The sequence below is a fragment of the Cricetulus griseus genome, chromosome 2 (assembly GCF_003668045.3).
Source record: "Cricetulus griseus strain 17A/GY chromosome 2, alternate assembly CriGri-PICRH-1.0, whole genome shotgun sequence".
Classification (NCBI taxonomy): domain Eukaryota; kingdom Metazoa; phylum Chordata; class Mammalia; order Rodentia; family Cricetidae; genus Cricetulus; species Cricetulus griseus.
The window spans coordinates 281144153-281169273 of NC_048595.1; the positions used below are offsets into that span (position 1 = coordinate 281144153).

Here is a 25121-nt window from a genome sequence, read left to right on the forward strand (position 1 = left end):
TAAGCCGTCTACTCCTTGTTTCTCCTGCTTCCTGTGTTGTGGCTGACACAGTACACACTTGTCATCCTTTGGAGAATGACAGCAGTGACCTCAGTAATTGCTGGGTTCTCTGTCAGATAGATCTGAGGAAGAGCCTGTCCAGCTGGTCTTTACCTGGTGCTGAGAAGGATGGTGAGGGTTGATGACTCAGACCCTCCCTCCTCCTACTTACCAGGGAGAAATATACACTGAGTGGGGAGACTTGTGGAAGCAGGGTCTCGATTTATTGCAACAGGCAGGAACTTATATAGGGTTGAGGTAGGAGATGGGAATCTTAGGATGGGGTAAGGTGACCTGAGGAGTAAGGGCCAATAATATTCCACCAAGCTGGCAGGTAGCTAGGCAGAGGGCAGTCTTAACATCAGGCCTTGCTGAGTCACTGCCTTGTGGAGGTTACAGGCCAGAGACAGGTAGTCAAACTCTAGCCGGGCTCAGGAGGTTACACTGGGCCTCGAATCCGAGCCTTTTTAGGCCCAACTGAATGGTTCCACATCTTAGCTTTGGGAATATTGCATCAATAGACATGGATGTGAAAACATCTCTGTGGCAGGTGTTAGGACAGGCACCAAGATGACCCTGCCCCCTGACGACGGGTGCGGCACGCACAGGGACGAGCTACACCATCACCACTCATCATGCATTACTGACCTGCATGAGGACTCTGCACATGCGTGGAACCTCAGTGGGCATGCGTGGTCTTCCCTTTAAAAGTTTCAACTCTGCCTCTCTCTTTCTCCCTTCACTTCTGCTCTCTCTTACTCTCTGCCTCTCCTCTCTTTCTCTGCTCTGACGGCCTATAATAAACTATGGTTAATGTATCTCTTGTTCTCATGTCTCATCTTGCGCCTTTTTCTTAATTTAAGCAAAAGAATAACAGCAGGACTTGGATAATTTGGATATATGCCCATGAGTGGCATACCTGGTTGTATTTTTTGTTTCTTGAGAAACCTACATTCTGCTTTCCATAGTGGCTAAGTCAGTTTACAATCCAACCAGCACCTAATAAGGGCTCCTCATTCCTCACAGCCTCACTAGGGCTTGTTATTATTTGTTTTCTCAATGACAACTAATTTGACCAGAGTGGGAAGTACTATCAAGGAACTTTTAATTTGCATTACCCTGAAGGCTGAGGATGCTGAACACCTTTTCAGATGTTTATTGCTCTTTTATGGTTCTTGTTTTGGGAACTGTCTGTTTAGTTCATTGATTAATTTATTGATTAGAAGGTATGAATGTGTGTGTGTGTGTGTGTGTGTGTGTGTGTGTGTGTGTGTGTATGGTTTTTGTAGTTCTGTATACACTCAGACTTCAGCCCCTTGTCTGTAGTGTATTTGACAAGATTCCCCCTGTTCTGTGGCTTTCTTTACATTCTGCTGGCTACCTTTGAGGTACAGAAGCATATTAATTTCAAGCAACCTCATTTTGTCATCCCTACATAGGGAATATACCTTAGGAAATACTTATTTCCTGTGGTATATGAAACCTTTTGCATAAACACCTTGTCTATATCTTATTCTAAGCGCCCCCCCCTTGACAGTTTCGAAGTATCGAGTGCTATCATAAGGTCTTTGGTCCATTTCTAATTGATTTCCATGCAGTGTGAGAGATCCTGTCCTGTGTCTTAATGTGTAGAGTCCCTTCGTCAGTCGTATGTGGCATATAGCATGGGCAAGCATACCTTCTGTTTAGGTGGAAGCCCTGTTGGCACCCTATACCCAAGGAGTCTGGGATGGTTAGTGGAAGCCCTGCCTCTCTGTCTTCCCTGACCCCATCCCCTTGCCCCCTCAGAAAGCCCTCCAAGGAGCAGCCCCTCCCCTCAGATAGCCCTCCAAGTGCCAGCCCCTCCCTGGGCTGCTGGAGACCATGCTTACAGGCTACTTAAGAGGAGGCAAGGCACCTACTTCATGCTCTCAAGTTCTCTCCGATGTTTCTAGTTGCTTGTAACAAACTACCAGACATAAGCAATTTAAGAAAAGTAGGGTTGATTTTGCCTCCTACAGTCTGCCATGGTGGGTGTCATGGGGGCAAGTATGAACAAACTTTCTCATCAGGACTGCCAGCTCACGAATAATGACATAGAGACCTATTGTTAATTACAAAAGCTTAGGCTTGTCCCTAGCTGGTTCTTACAACTTAAATTAACCCATATTTTAAATCTACATTCTTTGACGTGGCTCAGTTACCTTTACTCTGTGCTGCCCATCCTGCTTCCTCCCAGTCTGGCTGGCATCTCCACCTTTCTTCCTCTCTGTCCATGGAAGTCCCATCTAAACTCTTCCTTCCTAGCTGATAGCCATTAAGCTCTTTATCAAATCAAACACAATGACACATCTTCAGTGTAAAGAATATTCCACAAGAGCTAAGAACCTGGGTGGCTGCTGACATCACACCCATAGCTGGGAACTGGAGAGAGAGATAAATGCCAGTGTTTGGCTTTCTTTTATCCAGTCTGGGACCCCAGCCCAGGAAATGGTACTTCAGGAATTTAGGGGTGAGTCATATCACCTGATCTACTTCTGCACAGACACGCCTACAGAGTCTTCTAGGTGACTTTTCAACTTGCCTGGGAAGATGACCCATCACAAACTAAGTTCCCCCTTAATTTTTAACCTATTCATTTTCATTTTAAGAGTGTCTTGAGAACCATGTTTTGTTAAATTAGTGTTTTAAAGGTTCAACCTAAGAATTTAAGTTACTATTATTATTATTTGTTTTTGTTTTGGGGGAATAGGGTTTCCATACGGGGTTTCTCTGTGGCTTTGGAGGCTGTCCTGAAACTAGCTCTTGTAGACAAGGCTGGTCTGGAACTCACAGAGATCCATCTGCCACTGCCTCCCGAGTGCTGGAATTAAAGGCATGTGTCACTACCTCCTGGCTTAGAATTTAAGTTATTAAATTGATTAATTTCATAATTTATATTTATTATAATTGCTAAAATATTTGTCTCTATCACCTTATTATCTCCTTATTGTGCATTTGGGTTTTTTTTTCTCTATCTCTGGGCTCTGTTTTTATGCTGAATTTTCTTTTGCTTGAAATGTTATACATTCTGTTTTGTTCTCATGATGGTTGTGACTGACCTATGACCCAGACCAATGTTAGTTCACATTATTATTTTTGCTTTACATTCAATAAAAGTACATAGCATATTTTCATATCCTTTTTGTGTGCTGTCTCCAGACCCACTTTCCTGAAGGGTTTTGAATTATATAACTTGGTTAACTGTTGTCTTATTTTCTGTTATTTTAGTGTCATACTCCTCTCTCCCATTTTGTTGCACAATTGAAACTCTGAATAAATTAATTGGCTACTCATGTTGCTTGGCTCCTGTCATGTCTTTTATTTTGTTTTGTATTAGAGTACTTTTTACAGAACAATATTTTAAACATATCTTTATTGGGCAAATATGTTTTAAGCATTCAATGTTATACATCTGTGCGTATATATCATAAAATATGTATTTTTAAATTTGCATTTGTCCTTTTTAGACAAAACAAACAAACACCTGCCTCAGCCTTACAAGTATTGGGATTACAGGAGTGTGCCACTATCTTAGTTTGGTTTTCTATTGTTATGAAGAGACACCATGACCACAGCAACTCTTATAAAGGAAAACATTGGGTGGCTTACAGTTTCAAACGATTTAGTTCATTGTCATTATGGTGTGACACGGTGGTGTGAAGGCAGACATGGTGCTGGAGGAGTAGTGAGAGTACTACATCTTGAGCCACAGGCAACAGGAAGTGGTTTGAACACTGGGCATGGCTTGAGCATAAATGAGACCTCAAAGCCTACTCCCACAGGCTCACACTTCCTCCAACAAGGCCATATCCACCTCAACAAAGCCAACTCCTAATAGTGTCACTCCCTTTGGGGGAGCATTTTCTCTCAAACCACCATGGCCACTATACCCAACTTCAAAATATCTTAAATTCATTTTAGCAGGTAAATTCCAAAGCTTCTTTCTCAAATGTCTATCCTTTGGTTATTTAATCAAACTTAGGTACTTTTCAAAAGGGACTTCACAGTTATCACCATATAATAAGAGAGTTAATCACAAAAGGTTTTTCCCAGATTGTCTGAGTAGGCTTGGTGCTGCTCTGTGAGTCTTTAAAACCAGAGACATTTCTCTGGGATGAGAAGGCCGAGGCAGAAGTCAAAGTGACTTCTCACATCTATAATATATTTGTTGTGGTATGGTTGGTTCTGTGATGTAGGGACAGGAGAGAGACCCCAAGAAGTTAAAGGTCAGCTAGCAGGGCAGCAGGGACCTCAGTTCTGTAAGTCCAAGGGCCAGGATCTTGCTGACAACCCAGATGCATGGGACACATGCACACGTACTTTCCACCCTGCCCAAGTAACAGCCCAGCTGCTGTTTGTTTTGGCCTTGTCAGACCTACATTGGCACCATCACCTGAGCCAACATAGATTTCTAACTTACGAAACTTTATTGTGATCATCAAGGTGGCAATAGAATCACCTGGGAAAGAGAGTCTCCATGAGGTACTGTCTAGATCCAGTGGACCTTTGCTCATGTCTGTGGGATATTTTCTTGCTAGTGTTAATTGAGGTGGGATATCCAGCTGTTTTTGGGTGGCACCATGCTCCAGGATTGAGTCCTGTACTGTGTAGGTGTAGAAAGGGGCTGAGTACAAGTGGGGACACACACACACACACACACACACACACACACACACACACACACACACACACATTCTCTTTTTGTTTTTACCTGTGCATGCGATCACCTGCATCAAGTTCTAACCCCTGACATCCCTGAAATAATGGAATTATGGACTATAACCAGCTTGGGGGATAAAATAAACCCTTCCTTCCCATACTGGTTGATTTTGTGTGTCAACTTGACACTAGCTAGAGTCATTTGAGAAGAAGGAGCCTCAGCGGAGGAAATGCCTCCATGAGATCCAGCTGGAAGGCATTTTCTCATTTAGTGATCAATGGGGGAGGGCCCAGCCCGTGGTGGGTGGTACTACCCCTGGGCTGGTGGTCCTGGGTTCTATAAGAAAGCAGGCTGAGCAAGCTACTGGGAGCAAGCCAGTAAGCAGCACCCTTTCATGACCTCTGCAACAGCTTCTGCTTTCAGGTTCCAGCGCTGCTTGAATTCCTGTCCTGACTTTCTTCAGTGATGAACAGCAATATGGAGTATAAGCTAAATAAACCCTTTCCTCCCCAACTTGCTATTTGGCCATAATGTTTCATCACAACAATAGAAACACTAAGAAACTCTCTAAAATTTTGTTTTGTTTTTGTTTTTTCCTTTTGCCATGGTGTTTTATTACAGTAACAGAAAGGAAATGAGGACATGTGAGGCAATATATATATATATATATATATATATATATATATATAGCTTTGGAGCCTATATATATATATTGATTTAGGCAGTATACTAGTTAGATTCCCATTGCTGTGATAAAACACCATATCAACTTGGGGAGAAAAGGGTTTCTTTCACCTTATAGCTGCAAGTCCATCATGAAGGAATGTAAGGCAGGAATTAAAGTGGAGGCTATGGAAGAATATTGCTTCCCATGGCTTGCTCAGCCTTCTTTCTCTTCCTTCCTTCCTTCCTTCCTTCCTTCCTTTCTTTCTTTCTTTCTTTCTTTCTTTCTTTCTTTCTTTCTTTCTTCCTTTCTTTTTTTTGTGTTTTTTCAAGACAGGGTTTCTCTGTGTAGCTTTGGAGCCTATCCTGGCACTGCTCTGGAGACCAGGCTGCCCTCGAACTCACAGAGATCTGCCAGCCTCTGCCTCTCGAGTGCTGGGATTAAAGGCGTGCGCCACCAACGCCCGGCTCAGCCTGCTTTCTTATACCACTCAGGATAATCTGCCAAGGGGTGGCACTGCCACAGTGGTATGAATACTCCCATACCAGTTATTAACCAAGAAAATGCCCCATAGATTTTCTACAGGTCAGTCTCATAGAGACAATATTTTTTCATCTGAAGTTTATCTACTCAGGTCTAGTCGGGTCAGACTGACAAACACCTAACCAGGACAGGTAGCTGGGTTTATTTGTCATGACCATATGTGAGAGCTAATACAGATTCTTATTAAATGGAGGACTTGATCAAATAATAAATTATTTCTCTTTTAGAAAGACTACTCATTTGTACTCTTGCTGTTGGAGAACTTGGTTTTAGGCTTTAAAAAAATCACTCGACTGAGACTATAGTTCACCGATAGAGCACTTGTCCAGCAAACGCAATGGGCCAAACTTCTGAACTGTAAGCCTGCCCCAATTAAATGCTTTCCTTTATAAGAGTTGCTGTGGTCATGGTGCCTCTTCACAGCCATAGAACAGTGACTAAGATGTGTGGTTACATATCTGTTAATTGATCTTTACTCTGTTTAACTGCCAGTCACAGTCTCATGCAGGTAGAGGAAGGTTTAATTACCTCCCCCCAGTTTTCTTAGTCTGCACTTTAAGTGTGGCCGATTCTTATCCTTTAATTCAGCTACTACTCATCTCTTGTTGCCCCATGTTTTATAAAGCTTGAACTTAGTGAGATTATAATGTGCAGACAATACTTTAAAGATATTTACTTTGAGGGAGCATCCCTAGAAACATGGAGCTAGGTGTGATCTTATATTTCTGTAATCCCAGCCCTGGAAGGGGTGGCTAAGGCAGAAGGATCTTGAGTTCAAAGACAGCCTGGGCTACATTGTGAGGTCCTGTCCTGTTCCAATAAATTAATAAATAAAACATTTTTTAAAAATAATAAATGGCAGTGGGGTATGGTGGTGCATGGCTTTAATCCCAGCACTTGAGAGGCAGAGGCAAGTGGATCTCAGTGAATTCAAGGCCAGCCTGGTCTGCATAATGAGTTCTAGGACAGCCAGGGCTACATAGAGACTCAAAAAACAAAAGCAAAAATAATAAATGGACAGTAGAGAAGTCAAAGCAGATGAACAGTGTTACTTCAACCATAAATTACCTACCAATCCATGAGCTCTGTAGAGATTTCTCTTTCCAAGTTGTACCATCTCTAGGTATGCAGGGGGAAAACTATTTTTGGTGAGCATGCTTTCAATTTCAGACAAAATGAATGGTATAACCACACCAACTTTCCTTGTACTCCTTATCCTTTCTGTAGTTTACAAATTTCATGAAGTCAGCTCCTGTGATCCTAGATTGAAAATTATGATAGATAAATAAACCATCCAGTCCCTTTCATACATTGGACATACATATTAATTTTAGGCTTTAAAAATAATTGCACTGGGGCTATAGTTCAGCGCAAAGCACTTGTCTAGCATGCACAAGTCCCTGGGTTCAATCCCTGGCTCCACAAACACAAAGAAACAAACAAACAAAGTCAATCATTTCACAGAACAGCCCCTTTAAAAACTGCTCTCAGCTGAACTAATCAGATGTTATGAGACATTTTTATGATCCTAGCAGAAGCTTACTGAATAATTTTAAATGCATTTGAATGCTTAATATGCCTAATCCGTGTGAATTATAGTAACACTTTGCCTTTTGGGGGATGTCACTGATTTTGATGCTAATATGCAGAACACCAACTTAGGAACACGTGCAAAGAGTCAGGAGAATTGTACCTTTAAAAGCACAAATGAGCAGTGAAAACCCTTATTACTGGAGTCACCTCATGGGACGGCTGGCTGTTTGTTTGCCATGGGAGCATTTTTCTCCTTAGAAACGACATAATTGACTGTTCTGCTCTAGCCAGCAGACACCACGTGACCTAGCAACAGCAGAGGAAGAAAGCCAGGAGAGATTTCTGCTAGAAATAAACTTCAGATCTTTTTTTCCTAAAACATTTTGATGAAGATGTCCCTTCCTCCCAGCAAACTAGGAAACAAATAACAATGACAAACACATACCTTCTCTTGCCTTGTGTGGCCTGGATGATAATTTTACATGCAGTGGATCTCTGTTTATCTGAGAGTTGTATGACCATAAACAAAAAAGCTAGCAATGTACTTTTTAATGCAATTACTTTGCCTTAGTAGCAGGCACATGGTGATTATTTTACTTGACCTGTATTTAACTAAGCAGTTGATGATTTTTATTTCCCTTTCTTTTACATTATTTTTGTGTACTGTGAGCTTTTTCCTTTAATATTTTTCTGTCTCACAATGGTGAATGCTTTAAAAATGGCTCTCCTAGAAAGTGCCACCCATCCTCATCACTGTGGAGATAGTTCATATTTCTTTGTGTTGGTAACCCTTATCTCAAAGGAGTGCTCTTGCCTTCTGTTCAATTTCAACTTGCAGAACATTCTTATCTCACACTATTTGAATTCTCTCTCATTTCTATCGCCAGTCGCCACTGACAATAGAATGCTGCCTGCAATGACAGTCACTATCCAGGAGTATGCCTGCTATGAAACACTAAACAATAAAAAGGGCCACCTCTTGTTCCAGTTTCTTATCTGTTTTGGTGATAAAATATCCTGACAAAAAGCAACTTAAGGGAGAAGGGGGTTTGCTTCAGCTCTTAACTACAGGTTATGATCCATCATAGAGAAGTCAAAGTATCAGAAACTTAGAACAGCTAGTGGCATCACATCTACAGACCCTGACTAGGGGATGATGCTGCCCACTGGGATGCGTTTTTCCAGCATCAGTTAGCAATCAACACAGCTCCAAACAGACATGCCCATAGGCCAACCTGCTGTAGACAATTCCCTTATTAAGGCTTTCTTCTTAGGTGTGGCGGAGAATACCTTTAATCCAGCATATGGGAGGCAGAGACAAGCTGAATGTCTGTTAGTTTGAGGCCAGTCTGATCTACATAGCAAGTCCCAGGACAGTCAGAGCTGAATATTAGGAAAAAAAATGACTTGTCTCCTCAGTATTCAAAATTGTGTCCAGTCGACATCATTTTAGGAAGACACTGCAGTCCTGTGTGCAACAATATATTAATCGTTGTGTATGAGTGGCAAGGTAAAAGATAGCAATCAGTATCGGGTGAAGGGAGACAAGAGGGAGTTTTGGCTAAAGATAGATGGGAGAAGAAAAAGGTGAAGGTACACAATTAGATTATGTAGAAAGTCCCATCTCTGAAGAGTCTGATTCTGAGAGCTGGAAAACCCGGCCAGCGTCTTTTCTTTTTGGAAGAGGAAAAAGCTAAGGGCAAGAAGGAACGACCAAAAGTGATACAAGGTGAGATCAGAGCGGGGCCTGCCAAATTGGCATTGATATTAAATAAAGAAGTAGACGTGAAGGAGGGAGAGGCTGGCGGATCTGTTTATTGAATCCAATCTCAGGTCTCTTGGCGTTCCTTGTCTGACTTTTAGAAGCTTCTCTGGTGCTTGAGAATTCTCTCCAACGAACAATTATCTTCTCCCCGGGTGTTCTATTGAAGAGTGGTCCAGCCCATGGGTGGTGCTGCCCAAGTGGCGCCTTAGAGGCTGGTCACATCTCTAGTTGCTGTAAATACTCCTACTGCCCGAAGGTGGGTCCTTCCCGGTGTCCAGAGACGGGCTTGGTGCCTGCACAGAAGCCTCTCTATAGAAACTGGTTCCAACCAGATGTTCCATTCCCTGAGTGCCACATGGGTCCTGTTTCTAAGTTTCTTTCCCATAAACCAGCGACGACATTCAGGTAACCAGTTTCGGTGACTTCTGCTCAGTTCCCCAAGAGTGGGTCACAGAGTCTGAGGCTGGTGAGCCGATGATGCAACAGGGACTTTTTGTATTAGCATCTGGCTTCCATGAAGTGGAAGTACTAAATACACAGCACCAAGTAAAGAGGCTTTCCCTAGCATCTATCTTTCTCTTCGGGTACTACTGCTGCCTAGGGTACAGCATTTTTTTTTTTTTCAGATCTTTAGAACGTCTGTTAATGAAAATAAAGTTCAGATTTTCTAAGCCTCTGTTTCTTACAGTCTGTAGTAAGAGTTCCCTCTTAGTGAGAACAGGATGCTTCCTAAATGAACCAGTCTCTTGGAGGCCAATTATAACGCCTTTTCCCTTGTTTTGTCAAATTAATCCCCCCCTTCTCCCCTTCCTTCCTTCCTTTCTCATTCTTTGTTTTATTTGGTTTGGTTTGTTTTTGAGACAGGGTTTCTCTGTTTAGCCTTGACTGTCCTGGAACACACTCTGTAGACTAGGTTGGCCTCGAACTCAGACATCCCCCTGTGTCTGCCTCCCCAGTGCTGGAATTAAAGGCCTGTACCACCACCTAATTAAAGTAGAGTTATTTGAGTACCATTCTATTCTTCTTGTACCTGTTTTTCAATTTTCCACAGATTATTTCCTAGAAACTCTACAAATTGTGCCAGGGAATTTACTATCTATCCTCCCTACCTATCACATCTGCCATAGTTCCAGGAAACCACCCAGCAACACTAGGAAACCACTAAGATTAAGAAGTCACCACAGTCAGAAGCCACAGCTGCTGCTGGTCTGGACTCGTGCCCATGAGGATTTGCCCTTAAAGGACACTGGCGCCCCCAAGGCTGTGACCACAGCCTGGAATGACTGTGTTCCTGTGGGAAAATCATGTCTCCATACCAAGGCATGCCACCTAGGGTAGCAGATACCTAGCGTTGCTCCAATTCTGCCACATTTGATTGATGGAATCTGATTCTTATCAGGTCATTGATGGCAAAGGAGTCAGGAAAGTGCAGTTTTAACTTCATTGTTTTTGTCATATAGGAAAGACAGCAGAAAGGAGATGATAACATGGGCACCACACATGCTTGCCTCATGTTCCTTCGGTGTATGCAATTAGACAGCCTTTAGTTATAGTTTCAAAGGTGAGTAAACATTGCTATACCTTGCTTATTGGTTTATCATATATACATGCATGTCCCTGTATCTGCAGTTGTATATCTGTATTTACGATCACTGTAAAGACAATAAGATTAATCATGGTTTCCAACATGGGCTGTAGAGTCAGGTTGTGGTCAAAATCTCTGTTCATGTGATGTGAGCAGGCATTTCCTTAACATCTCTCTCAAAGACTAGCACTCTTCCTAAAGAAGGTGTAACAAAAACACCTACCTCAGAACACTGTTGTGAAACCCAAATAATGCCTGAAATAGACTTACCATAATGTTTGACTCATGGTAGGTACTCAGTGAGTCATAGCTTTTTGTTTTGTGGTAGCCAAAGATCTAGGTGGCTAAATATAGTGGCTTCTACCGTCTTGGTAAGTTACACCATTTTACTGGTCTTGATTTCTTGTTTTTGTTTTCTTTTTTCCAGGTAAGTTTCTAATCTGCAAGATGGGTTCCTAAGCTTATAATATCCCAAGTACTTTTGTGGAGAAAACAAAACACTAGGAGTTACATATTTAGGTGTGTGTGTGTGTGTGTGTGTGTGTGTGTGTGTGTGTTGTATGCACACACATGCAAGTTTGCATGTATGTGCGTGTGCATGCAGTACAAAGCATAATTTGGGGTGTTATTCCTCAGAGCTATCATGTTTTCAAAATTTTTACATATTTATTTTATTTTGTGGGTATGTGTGCTCATATCATGTATGTGTGTATACCCAGGGGAGGCCAGAAGAAGAAGAAGGCATCCATCCATTCTCCAGCTCTAGCTGGAATCACAGGCAGTTGTGAGCCACCCCATTTGGGTGTTGGGAACTGAACCAAAACAAGAGCAAGTGCTCTTAACTACTCCCTTAGCCACCTTTTTTTTTTTTTTTTTTGAAACAGGGTCTCTCACTGGCCTGGGTCTCACCAATTAGGTTAGACTGGCTGACTACTGAGCTTCTGGTATCTGCCTGTCACTGATGCCCCAGAAATGCCGTTGCAAGTACCAATACCATACTAAAACTTGGGGACTAAACTTATGTTCTCGTGATTGCAAGGCAAACACTTTACAGATCAAGCTATCTCATAGCTTGATTTTTGTGATAAGCATAAATATAATGGCCTCTAGGCATTTAGATGAGAGATTAAGCAGCCCTCATCTAAAATTGTAAAACCCAAATCTTCCAAGATCAAGTTGAGTACTGACATTGTCACATGTAGAAATCTCTACAAGATGTAGCCAATACGAAGACATGCGAAAACTGATTATTAATTGATTGATTAAAACATTCACAGTTATTATTTTATTTTGTGTGTGTAAACTTGCTTGTGCCACTGTGCAATGTGTGGCAGTAGGAAGACAACTTGGAGAGTCATTGTTCTTTACCAAGTGAATCCTGGGGAATGAACTATCTGCTGAGTTATGTTGCTAGCCCAGGTTAATTGCTTTTTCAAAAACAAACAAACAAAAAACTGGTTTCATATAACTCATAGGTCCTCTAACTTTCCATGTAGTTGAAGATGATGCTGAACTTCTGATTCTCCTGCCTCTACCCCCTTAATGCCAGAATTGACAAGTGTGCGGCACCACACCTCATTTGAATGGTGCTGGTGATTGTACCAAGGACTTCATTCATTCAGGCAACCACTCTACCAATTGTCATACAATCCTCAGCTCCACCAAGGTCTTTATTGGTTGACCAGAAACTACACTGGGTGTTTGGGATTCCAGTGTCTTTGGGAACTTTTCTCACGATGAGCTTTAAGCAAAGAAATTGTGTCCTAGGTTGACACCTTCAGTCTACTGAAACAGAAGTCCAGAAGTCAAAAGACAAGGTTAATACATTTAGAGACTGACCCAGTACTATGGACTTTGATGGATCAGGTCTTTCTTTTCATTTTGGCAGCTGGTGCTGTCTACATGCTGAATTTTATGGCCTGAATTTTACTTCCATCATAGAGTCAGTTTTGCAAAGGTCTGGGGGCCATTTACAATTAGGTTAAATAATTAAAAATGTGTAAGATCTTATGTTTAGAACTACTGTCCTTAAGACCTTTGATTTTTCTCTAAGTAAATATTCCAGAATCTAAACAATCCATGTGCTAGCATGCTAAGTATTAAGTCTAAAGGAAACTCCAGTTCTCAAAATCCAAAAGGCAGTCGACATATCCAGAAATGGGCTCAAATTGGACTTTAGGAGGATTTTTGATAGTTGGATAAAAGCCGCTATTCCTCAGGAACCTGTGAGGCCAGTTCCCCTCTGCTAAAAGACATCTGTCTTAGTCATTGCTCTATTGCTGTGAAGAGACATCATGACTACAGCAACTCTATTTTCTTCTTCTTTTTTTAAAATTTAAATTAGAAACAAGCTTGTTTATAAGTCAATCCCAGTTCCTTCTTCCTCCCCTCCTCCCCTGCCCCCCACCAACCTCCTATCCCATCCCCTTTCTGCTCCCCAGGGAGGGTGAGGCCTTCTATGGGGATCTCAAAAATCTGTCATATCATTTAGAGCAGGACCTAGGCCCTTCCCCCATGTGTCTAGGCTAAGAGAGTATCCTTCTTTGTGCAGTGGGCTCCCAAAGTCCATTCATGTACTAGAGATAAATACTGATCCACTACCAGAGGCCCCATAGATTGCCCAGGCCCGCTAACTGACCCCCACATTCAGGGGATCTGGATCAGTCCTATGCTGGTTTCCCAGCTATCAGTGTCGGGTCCATGAGCTCCCCCTTGCTCAGGTCAGCTGTTTCTGTGGGTTTCTCCAGCCTGGTCTTGAACCTTTTACTCATCATTCTCTCTGCAACTGGATTCCAGTAGTTCAGCTCAGTGTTTAGCTGTGGGTGTCTGATTCTGCTTCCATCAGCTACTGGATGAAGGCTCTAGGATGACATATAAGGTAGTCATTAATCTCATGATCAGGGAGGGCATTTAAGGTAACCTCTCCACTATTGCTTAGATTGTTAGTTGGGGTCATCCTTGTAGACCTCTGAACATTTCCCTAGTGTCAGATTTTTCTTTAAACCTATAATGACTCCCTCTATTATGGTATCTCTTCTCTTGCTCTCCTCTATTCTTACCCTGACTCAATCTTACTGCTCCCTTATGTCCTCCTCTCCCCTCCTCTTCTCCCCTTCTCTTTCTCCTAACTTCCTCTCCCCTCCTCCCATGCTCCCAATTAACTCATGAGGCCTTGTCCCTTTCCCCTTCTCCAGGGGACCATGTATGTTTCTCTTAGGGTCCTCCTTGTTTCCTAATTTCTCTGGCAATGTGGATTGTAGGCTGCTAATCCTTTGCTCTATGTCTAAAATCCATATATGAGTGAGTACACACCATCTTTGTCTTTTTGTGACTGGGTTACCTCACTCAGGATGGTTTCTTCTAGTTCCATCCATTTGCCTGAGAATTTCAAGATTCCTTTGTTTTTTTTCCACTGAGCAGTACTCTACTGTGTAAATGTACCACATTTTCTTTTTCCATTGTTCAGTTAAGGGGCATCTAGGTTGCTTTCCATGTTCTGGCTATTACAAATAATGCTGCTATGAACATAGTTGAGCAGATGTCCTTGTTGTATCAATGTGCCTCTTTTGGATATATGCATAAGAATGGAATTGCTGGATCTTATGGTAGACTGATTCCCATTTTTCTGAGAAACTGCCATACTGATTTCCAAAGTGGCTGTATGAGTTTTCGCTTCCACCAGCAGTGGAGGAGTGTTTCTGACTTTTGACAAAGAAGCTAAAATTATACAATGGAAAAAAGAAAGCATCAACAAATGGTGCTGGCATAACTGGATACTGTCATGTGGAAGACTGAAGATAGATCCATATCTATCGCCATGCACAAAACTTAAGTCCAAATGGATCAAAGACCTCCACACATATCCAGCCACACTGAACCTCTTAGAAGAGAAAGTGAGAGGTACCCTTGAATGAATTGGTACAGGAGAGTGCTTCCTGAACATAACACCAGTAGTACAGACATTGAGATCAACAATAAGTGGGATCTCATGAAACTGAGAAGCTTCTGTAAGACAAAGGATACAGTTAATAAGACAAAACAGCAACCCACAGAGTGGGAAAAGATATTCACCAACCCCACGTCTGACAGAGGGCTGATCTCCAAAATTTACAAAGAACTCAAGAAGCTAGTCCCCAAAACACCAAACAATCCAATTAAAAAGTGGGATACAGAACTAAATAGACAATTCTCAATAGAGAAATCTAAAATAGCTTAAAGACACATAAGAAAGTGTTCAACATCCTTATCCATTAGGAAAATGCAAATCAAAACAACTCTGAGATACCATCATGTTTCCATCAGAATGGCTAAAATCAAAAACGCCAATGATGGTTTATGCTGGAGAGGATGTGGCGAAAGGGGAACACTACAGCAACTCTTATAAAGAAAATAATTTAACTGTGTTTTGCTTATATTTCAGAGATTGAGTCTATTATCAGCATGGGGACTTGCAAGCAGACAGTGGTGCAGAAGTAGCCGAGAGTTCTACATTCAAATCCTCAGGCATCAGGAAGAAGAGAAACCTAGTAGGCCTGTCTTGGGCCCTTGAAACTTCAAGCCCACCCCCAGTGACACACTTCCTCTGACAAGACCACACCTACTGCAACAAGGCCACACCTCTAATCCTAAGTAGTGCCTCTCCCTGATAACTAAGCATTCAATACTTGAGTCTAAGGAAACCATTCTTATTCAAACCACCACAGAATCATTTCTCTTATCACTGGCAGAAGGGATAAAATGGGTACCCGTGGTAGCTATCAGCACATCAAAGCACAGGCTGGGCTCCAGGCTCCCTTAGTATCAAAGCCCATGTTAGTTAGCATCCTGAGCCTCTCACCTTCTTCCCTACCTTAACCTCCTCCCCTCATGAGCTTTCCTACCCCAGCTACTCATTTCTCCTTCTAACCCTGTTATTTTCAACTCTCTCTCTCTCTCTCTCTCTCTCTCTCTCTCCATCTCTCTCTCTCTCTCCATCTCTCTATTCTACACCCTCATGCCCCCCCACCATCACTCTGCTCTTGCTTCTCTCATGGCCAGGTCCAGTGTGTTGGCCATATTCAGTCTACTTTCTCTCTCTGCTCTGGACTCTTCCAGATGCCCCTGGCTGTTCTCTCTCTCATATCTACAATAAAACCTTCCCCTGAACCATAACACTGATCATTACATCATCAGTTTATACAACGACAGAATTCCCTACCAGAGGCCATTTAGAAGAGGAAGGATTTATTTTGACTCAGACAAGGTACAGTGGCAGGAAGTTCTGTGTGGACAGAAGTGTCCAAGTGGGGATGCCCATCACAGCCTAGGAAGACAAGAGGGCTGAAAATGGTGCTTGTCTATAACCCTCAAGGCCTGCCTACTTCCTTCACCAAGGCTCTAATTCCCAAGAGTGCAACTATCTCCCCAAACAGCAGCAACATCTGGGGACCACATGAGCTTGCAGGACTTTACACATTCATATCAAAGCAAATGCCACCCCTGAAAAATTATACATCCAAGTATGTCAGGCAAGGGCTAGTAAATCTGTATCAATAGTAGATTTTATCGAGTCTTACAATTCTGCCTACAGATAGGATAAAGTAGTACTGTGATTCACTTCAAGCAGAACACAGACAGAATTAACACCAGAGGGCACTTGAGGTAAAGACTGAAGAGGAAGAAAAGTTAAGGTGGTCAGTCTTCTTGGGGTGACAAATGCCTGAGCCCCTGTCACAAAGATAGTCTTCCATGCAAATCAAGTGTAAAGGCTGTAGAACTCAGTCTTCAGGCACACACATGTGCATGCCTTGGGAGAGTAATTGTGTGTGGTTTCATTACCATCCTCTGGATTTTCATTATAAAAGGGTTGCATTAATGAAGCAAAAACATTTGGCAAAGATAACAACTTTTATGGTTTGGCATAGAGTCTTATGCAGCAGAAAGTGGCATTACTGTCCATTGCGTGAGGTTTAGAAGAAAAGAAACCATGTTTATATGATATGGGGATTATAAACTTTCACAGTACTTAGGGGAGGGTGCACTTTGTAAATAATTGAACCATGGAGTCACAGCCACAGCCACATGTCACTTCAGCCTCAAGGAAAACCTGTTCAAAGGCAGATATATCAGAACAATGACAATTACTGATGATGGATCAAAGATGAATGGATTGTTGAGTGGTGGCTTAAATTGCAACTACTGTACTCAATTGAACCAACCTTATTTCTTAAATTTATTTTATTGAAAATAGATTTTTATACAATATATTCTGATTAGTTTCCCCTCTCCAACTCCTCCCACATCCTCTCTCTCTCTTTCATTAGAAAACAGACATCTAAATAAAATAAATAAAATAAAACCAAATAAACCAGAATAGTACAAAGAAACAGAAAAAAGAAAGCAAAGAAGAAAAAAAGTCCAAGAAACACATATAGATACAGAGACACACAGATCCACACACAGAGAAAACCCATAGAAACAAATTCAGAAGCCATAATGTGTAAGCAAAAGACCCATAAGGTTAAAAAAAAAAAAAGAGTCAACTAAAAACCCTTCAAAAATACTAGTGAGTTCATTTTGTCTTGGCCATCTACTGCTGGGCATGGAACCTGCCCTTAAGTGTTGTTTGTGTACCCTGTGAGACTCCATTGAAGAAAACTAGTTTTTCCTTTTTGAGGTAGCTTCTGGGTTAGGAATAGGGGCATGTGTCGTCTACTTTCCCTCATAGCCCCCGGGGCCCTATCTGGCTTAGACCTGTACAGGTCCTGTGAATGCTGTCTCAGTCTCTCTGAGTTCACGTGTGTGTGGGTCCTATTGAGTCTAGAAAACCTTGTTTCCTGGCTCTTGCAATCTCTCTGTTTCCTCTTCTGCCTTTGAGCCCTGAGGGGAGGGATTTGATGGAAATGTCCTATTTAGGACTGAGTGTTCAAAGTCTCTCAATCTCTGCACATTGTCCAGTTGTGGGTTGTGGGTCTCTATATTGTCCCCCCCCCCCGCAGGAGGAAGCTTCTCTGATGATGGCTAAACAAGGCATTGATCTACCAGTATAGCATCGTGTTATTAGAGCCCTCGTATTGATACTTTATTTTAGCAGTCAGTAGTATATGGTTTTCCCCTAGGTTCATGACTTACCTAGTGTCAGGTTTTTGGCCACTGAGCAGTGTTGGGCATGGGTTCCATGTCATAGAGAGGATGTAGTGGGCCTGAACTCCAGTCAGATGGTGGTTGGTCAGTCCCACAATTTTTATGCCAGTGCTTCACAGTATCACCCAGGCATATCACCATTGTAGTGAAAGGTAATTGAACCATTTTTAACTGTTAGACATGACATTGTTTGGAAAGCAGAATTATAAGCAACTTTCATAGAAGAAAGGACCTCATGAACCTGAAATTATGCCTGGGACTCAAACTATCTCTTGGTGTCTGTTTATATGATAATGATTCATATGTTGGCATATGTGCTATTTCTCAGTTGAAATTACATAAAGGGAACAAATAAAGAGCTTCATGGAGATGATAAATTACTTGATGTTTCACAAGTAAAGAAAATAAAGGCAAATGAAGTCTCTCATAGATAACAAGTTTCCATCAACTACTCTCCGAGTCTATTAAAAATTACAGGTTTGTGTGTGTGTGTGTGTGTGTGTGTGTGTGTGTGTGTGTGTGTGTATGTGTGCAGTCATGGCACACATGTGCAGGTCACAGGATAACTTTCAGGAATCAGTTCTCTTCTTCTATCTCTTCTATCGTGTGGGTCCCAGGGATTGAACTCAGGTCACCAGTTCTGGTGGCAAGCACCTTTACAAGCTGAGCCATCTCTTGGGCCCCACTGCTCCCGTTTTTGATCCTCATCCTTCGTGTTTATAAAATTAGAGATTCTTATTAGCTACAACCAGCTGATATAAGGATATAAAGAAGATGGGGGGAGGGTCTAACTCAGACACAGGAAAAAAAATCCCAACAAACCTGAGTAGATGCAACCACTAAAAGTAGCAAGGTGCGTCTCACAAATCAGCGATGGATTGTGCAGTGGTTGCGACATGATTGGATGTGTTTCTGCATAAAGAGAATTTCTGGTCCTCTCATGCTGTTTGGGAAATGCACGCACTACCACTTCGTGAAGCACAGAGAAGATGCATCCCCTTTCGCTGGCTGACACATCCTTGTTTGGCACCTGCCTGATTGTCTTTCACGCAACTCTTGGATCTGGTGCTTGCTGCCAAGGGCGGAAGGCCTGCCCCTGATGGAACACACACAATCACTATATTGTTCCTGGGTCTGGTGATTACAGACACAGGTCTGTGATCTCAGCACTCAGGAAAGTGGAGGTAGGAGGATCAAGAATTTCAGGACAGCTTCAGCTTATGTAAGGCCAGCCCCAGAGATGTGAAACCCTGTCTGAAAAAACAAAAAACAAAAAACAACCCAAACAACAACAAAACAACACATTAAGAGTCAGTGCTTTAAATCATTCTCTCCTTGGTACGCATCGCCAAACCTAAGCATGGCCTCGTACCTTTCTTTTTGAGACCTGAGACCCATGTGTCAGCCCATAAAGTATGTGGATAGAAATATAAATGAGGTGAATTTCATGCTGTTATTGGTTCAGTCTCTGCTGAGTGGCAAGCATGCAGGAAACCATGGTGGGTGGGTGCATTGGCACAGGAAGTCAATTTCAGTGAAAAAAATATATGGGATAAATGAACTAATTCATGTTTATATGAAAACTAATCTAGCTATACTGTGGAGTAAAATGGCTGTTCATACAAGAACTAAGAACATCAAAGAAATTTCTCTCTTGCAGAAGGCTTCTTTGGGGTGTGTTTCTTGTTTTGGTTTTTTTGAGAGTAAAAATTGTACTTAGTCATGCATTCTGTCAATCTTGGCACACCAGAGAAACACTTAGAGACCATGCACTTGTTTACCAGTTTCCTTTGAAATCCAAAGAAAAAAGTGCATAGAGAAAACTTGATTTATATCTGGTATGAATTCATGTGCCTTCTTCTTCTGTTTGATTTTGGATGCTTCTTAAACAATTAGAATTCAGAAACGTCATGTTTTAGTGACCCAAGGAGGAACCTAGGATGACCTATGACCCTACCCCCTTCTGTAGAACCTGTGACCCAAGCAAGAGAGTTAGTCTCTGCCCCTCAACAATTCAGAAATCTATTTTTAATATTATTTATTAATTATTATTATTATGTGTGTGTGTGGTGTATGCGTGGTGTGGTGTGGTGAGAGTTTCTCGAGCACTTGTGTGTGCATGTGTGTGCCATGGCAAGTGCATAGAGCTCAATAACAACCTTGTAGAGTCAGTTCTTTCCTTCTACCTTTATGTGGGTCCCAGGGATCAAACACGGCTTGTCAGGCTTGTACAACGAGTGTTTTACCTACTGAACCATCTCACCAGCCCAGATCAATGTATTAAGAAAAAAGAAGGAACCATGACTAGCTGTCATACTTGCCTCTCAGGTTGATCTTTCTAAAAGATCAAACAAGGTAACAGGCGTGAAGTGAATCTTGATGTGATGCATGAGGGGTCACAGACAGACTATGATCCCACAGCCGAAAGAACTTGGATGACTGTAAGGCTGGCATAGTGATGAACAAATTTAATTTCAAGCTTGTGGACTTTCCTGCTTTAGCAACAGGGCCTGTGGTTAGAGCTTTATCAAAGGGCTTCAACTGTTGCACTTTGCTTTCCTCCCTCGCTGCTGGCTCCCTCCTAATTCCGGCCGGCTGTTGGATGCTAGAAATACACTCTCCTGGTTGCCAGGGGGGCATTTTCTGAAATGTACTTGACACCTTCAAGAAACTTGGGCCTGCCAGTGTGAGTGACCCCAGTGGGACAAGAGTGTTAGTCCTGTGCTAGTCATTTGTTCTCTAAGGCTCCCAGGAATGTCACTGAGATGACATCGGGAATGGTAGGCCTGTGGCTTCTCCCAGTTGATGGATAACAGCACTGAAACTTAGGGAAGCTAATGTTTTCTCTTGTGTAGCCTATCTGAGCTGTCTTCTCCCCAAACTCCCATGTATGAGTCATTTTTTGGTCACTGTGCTGGCTAGTTTCTGTTGGCTTGAAACAACTTATATATAGAGAGGGAATATCAATTAAGGAAATGCCTCTATCACATTGTCCTATAGGCATGTCTATGGGAGCATTTTCTTGACTATTGATTGATACAGGAGGGACAAGCTCACTGTGGGTGATGATACCCTGGGTCAGATGGTCCAGGGCTGTATAAGAAAGCAAGCTGAGCAAGGGATGAGGGGGAAATCAGAGAGCAACACTCCTCCATGGTGCCTGCCTCTGTTTCTGCTTCATTTGCTGTCCTGATGTCCCTCGATGGACTGCGACCAGGATGTATTAAATAATCTTTTTCTCACCAAGTTGTTTCAGCCATGGGTACACAGCAATAGAAAACAAACTAGGATGGTCACCTATCTCGAGGACTCCAGAGTAGAGACCCCCCTCTTCTGAGTGGTTCTATGGGTTACATGAGGTTTTTTCACTAGCCTTCAGCGTCTGTGTTTCTGATGAAGGTATGTATCCTTTGATAGACTGAAAAAACCATGTGGAAAGGGGCTATTTTTTTACCCCTATGTGGTCAGACATTTGGAATGCCATGGAATTTTTGAATAGCAGAATGAGCAAATATATGAGTGAAAAGGGCAATAACACTTAAAAATAGCAAGTCCTCTGATGCCAGAGATTTACCTTGCCTTGTGACTCCCTACTGCTTCTTATCAAGCTACCAAGAGTCTTGGTTTCCTCCCAGCTAGTCAAGGACCAAATATCACTGAGATAAGAGGGACCTGAAAGGAGCATTTCTCCGGATCCTGCTGGCTCTTGCCCAGGTGACCCATTGAAGTCATATTTGAGCCTGGGTCTGGAAAGCTCTATGGTGGACCAGTGTCTTGTGAAGACAAGACAGTTTGAGTAGGAACCAATGAGCTAAAGCCAGCTCATTTCTTGGTAATTGTTTTTATGTCCTCCCACAGCTAATTTCACACTAATGAGTCCTGAGTGCCCTTTACTAAGTCAGCGAGTGTGCTCCTTAAGTGGTGCCAAACTTAGAGAAGATTTTAATGGGTCTCTGAAGTGGTCTCTTCTGGAATGGCCTCCCCTTGCAAGGCTCATAAGCACTCTCATGCTGGGATTTAACTTTCAAGGCCAACTGGGTCAGTTAGCTTCTCATTCACTATCACAGACCAGGTGAGAACAGCATTTAACTGGCCTCTGAGACCTTAGCTGATGACAGTGGCCCAGGAAAGCATGCGCTAGGACAGTGGTTCCCAACCTTTCTAATGCTGTGACCCTCTAATACAGCACTTCATGTTGTGGTGACCCCCAACCATAAAATTATTTTTGTTGCTACTTTATAACTGTAACCCCGCTACTGTTTAACAGCCGAACCCCACTACTGTTAAGGATCATAATGTAAATGTTTTCAGAGACAGAGGTTTGCCAACGGGGTTGTAACTCACAGGTTGAGAACTGCTGTGCTAGGGTGAGTCATTCTAATGCTTTCAAGTTGTGGCATTAAATCCAAACTTGGGGTGTACCAGAGGTTAACTTACCACCTTTCTCATGGTTTCACCTGTGCTGGGAGGAGAGGCTGGTGACCAATAGCTTGATGGCTGGGCTGCAAATTCACTTCTAGTAGCTGGAAGATTATGAAGAACCAATTCAAAACATCCACAGCAAGGCTACCCATGGTGGTTGGGACACAGTTTGTTGAGGTTTGAACTTCCCACTTGACCAGCAAGCACTCTATCACAGAGCTGGGCCAGAGGGCTGGTTCATCCATTTTACAAGCTCTTACTAGGCACTGCTGCACGGCAGGTTCCATGGTCAGTGTACTAGTGATGACCTGTGTTCCTGTGCCTGGCCTATGGCAGTAGATGGACCCTCAGTTTCAAATATCTGTGATTACTGCTTGTCTTAGAGTCACTATTGCTGTGATGAAACTCTGTGACCAGAAGCAAATGGGGGAGGAAAGGGTTTATTTGGCTTATGCTTCCATATCACTGTTCATCATGGAAGGAAGTCAGGGCAGGAACTCAAGCAGACCATGGAGAGGTACTGCATTCTGCCTTGCCCAATCTGCTTTTTTGTAGAGCAGCTGAGGCATCCACCCTCAGGAACTGAACAGCATTGGTAGACAGTCATTGTGGGACTAGCTGGACCATAGCCTGTAAGCCCCTTTAATCAATCTCCTTACTCTATCTTCTTCTGTTATATATCTGTTCTATTAGTCTGTTCTTTCTCGAGAAGGCTGAGCATCGGCAACATTGAAGATACAGCGTGGGAGATGCTTCCGGAAGTGCAGGTTGTGTGAGTGAGGCTTAGGCCTTCTTCCAGGAGCTTGTTTATAGTAAATAAGAACATTAGTAACAAAAACCATTTGAGAGCTAGGGAACACTTGTACCTGCAGAAATCACTGGCTGCCTCAGAGGAGGAAAACCTGCTATGGTGGACAGGGATGCTATGGCATTGGAGGCACTCCTGGAAGCACAGTCTGCTTGGTGGGAGGGTCAGTATCCACAGAGTGTAACACGGTGAAGCTGGAAGGGGGGGCATTGACTCTGAGCCAGGCACAAAAGAGAACGCCACATTTAAATGTTTCCAGGATGACAGGGGAGAAGGTAGCAAGGCAGGGATTTAATCTTAGGCTCCATCTGACCCCAAAGACCTGATTTATCTCGTTGGAGGTCTATGCAAATGGTACAATGAAATACTCTGTAATCGGGAGACACATGGCAAACTTTTAGGAAACCTTCATTGTCAGTTCAATTTGTAATTCACAACTTCCCTGAATCTCTAATGCAAAAGGCCCACAGCCAATTGGTTTGTGCAAGAAAAGATGCCTGTGGAGGAGGCAGCAGCAGTTTTCCATGGCTAGAAAAGTTGGCACACAGCCGTTTCACGCTTGGTTTCTTTCTTTTTTTAAGTGCGTGCATGCATATGAGTATGTGTGTGCATGTGCGTATGTGTGTGCATATGTGTGTGTGTGTATGTGTGTGTATGTGTATGCATGTATGTGTATATGTGTATGCATATGTGTGTGCGTATGTGTGTGCATGTGTATGCATATGTGTGTGTGCATGTGTGTGTATATGTGTGTGTGTATATTTGTGTGTGTATATGTGTGTGCATGTGTATGCATATGTGTGTGTGCATGTGTGTGTATATGTGTGTGTATATTTGTGTGTGTATATGTGTGTGCATGTGTGTGTATATGTGTGCATATGTGTGCATATGCGTGTGTATGTGTGTGTATGTGTGTATGCATATGTGTGTATATGTGTGTGTGTGCATATGTGTGTGTATATGTGTGTGCATATGTGTGTGCATATGTGTGTGCATATGTAAGCTGTGGAAGGAGAAAGCCCCAAACCCGACTGTTTTCCACCATCGTACCCTCCTATTCACCAAGTTTCCACCATGACCACAATTACCTCTACCACCTCCTTTCCTCACAACCCAGAGGTTGCCAGATCCACCACCATGACCTCTCTGTGATCAGCACACTCTGGATGTATGTATGCATAGTTTATAAAGGGCCTTTTCCACTTCACAATTATGCCCATTAATAGTGTGGTATTTCTGAACAACACCCTTATCAACTGTGCTGTGATCATCAAAGGTTACAGAAGCAAATCCTCTTTTTTTCCACTCTGGCTGTCTTCCAACATGTAAGGTTTCAACATCTAAGGTTTTGCACTTTTCAAAGTAGTCTCTAATTATGTTCTTCTTTATCTCCTTTAATGCCACAAACCAACATTTTCTCCCCTGCTCAAGGGGCAGCAGGCTTTACAGAATCCTCTCCAGAGATGACTGACTTTGTCCCACCACACGGCCAGCAGCCTCCTGTGGTCCAGCACGTAATGCTGCATCTGTCTTTCAACACAAGCGTAAGCCACAAAACAAAGCCCCTGGAACGTTTTTGTTTGGTGGTCTCTCATTACTATGTAGCTTGTAAGTGTGCCCAATTTCTCAGAATGTTCTCTTAAACTATCACCTGTAGTTTCAAAGCTAAGACCACCAACAAACAGCCTCCCCAAGTTCTCTGGTTCCTTTGGATCCTAACCCTCCATTTTGAGACCAGACTCACCTCTCCCAACTGGAGTTCAATATGTATCTATAGCTCTGTTTTTAATTGTGACCACGATCATATGTACAGAGGTTAAAAACCTGAACAAGGAAGTTTATATTGCAGAAGCTATCATTTAAGCCAAGACTGTTGGACCCCAAGGCCTGCTTGGTCTTGATTATAATAATGAAGCAACCTTACCTCCTTTGTTTGTTGTTTAAGGCAGGGTCTCTCTA

The 25121-nt window shown here is 42.6% G+C and overlaps 1 pseudogene; it reads right to left on the minus strand.

The window, feature by feature from the left end:
* Positions 1-23043: 23043 nt before the first annotated feature.
* Positions 23044-24889, minus strand: LOC118238191 (annotated as a pseudogene).
* Positions 24890-25121: the final 232 nt, after the last annotated feature.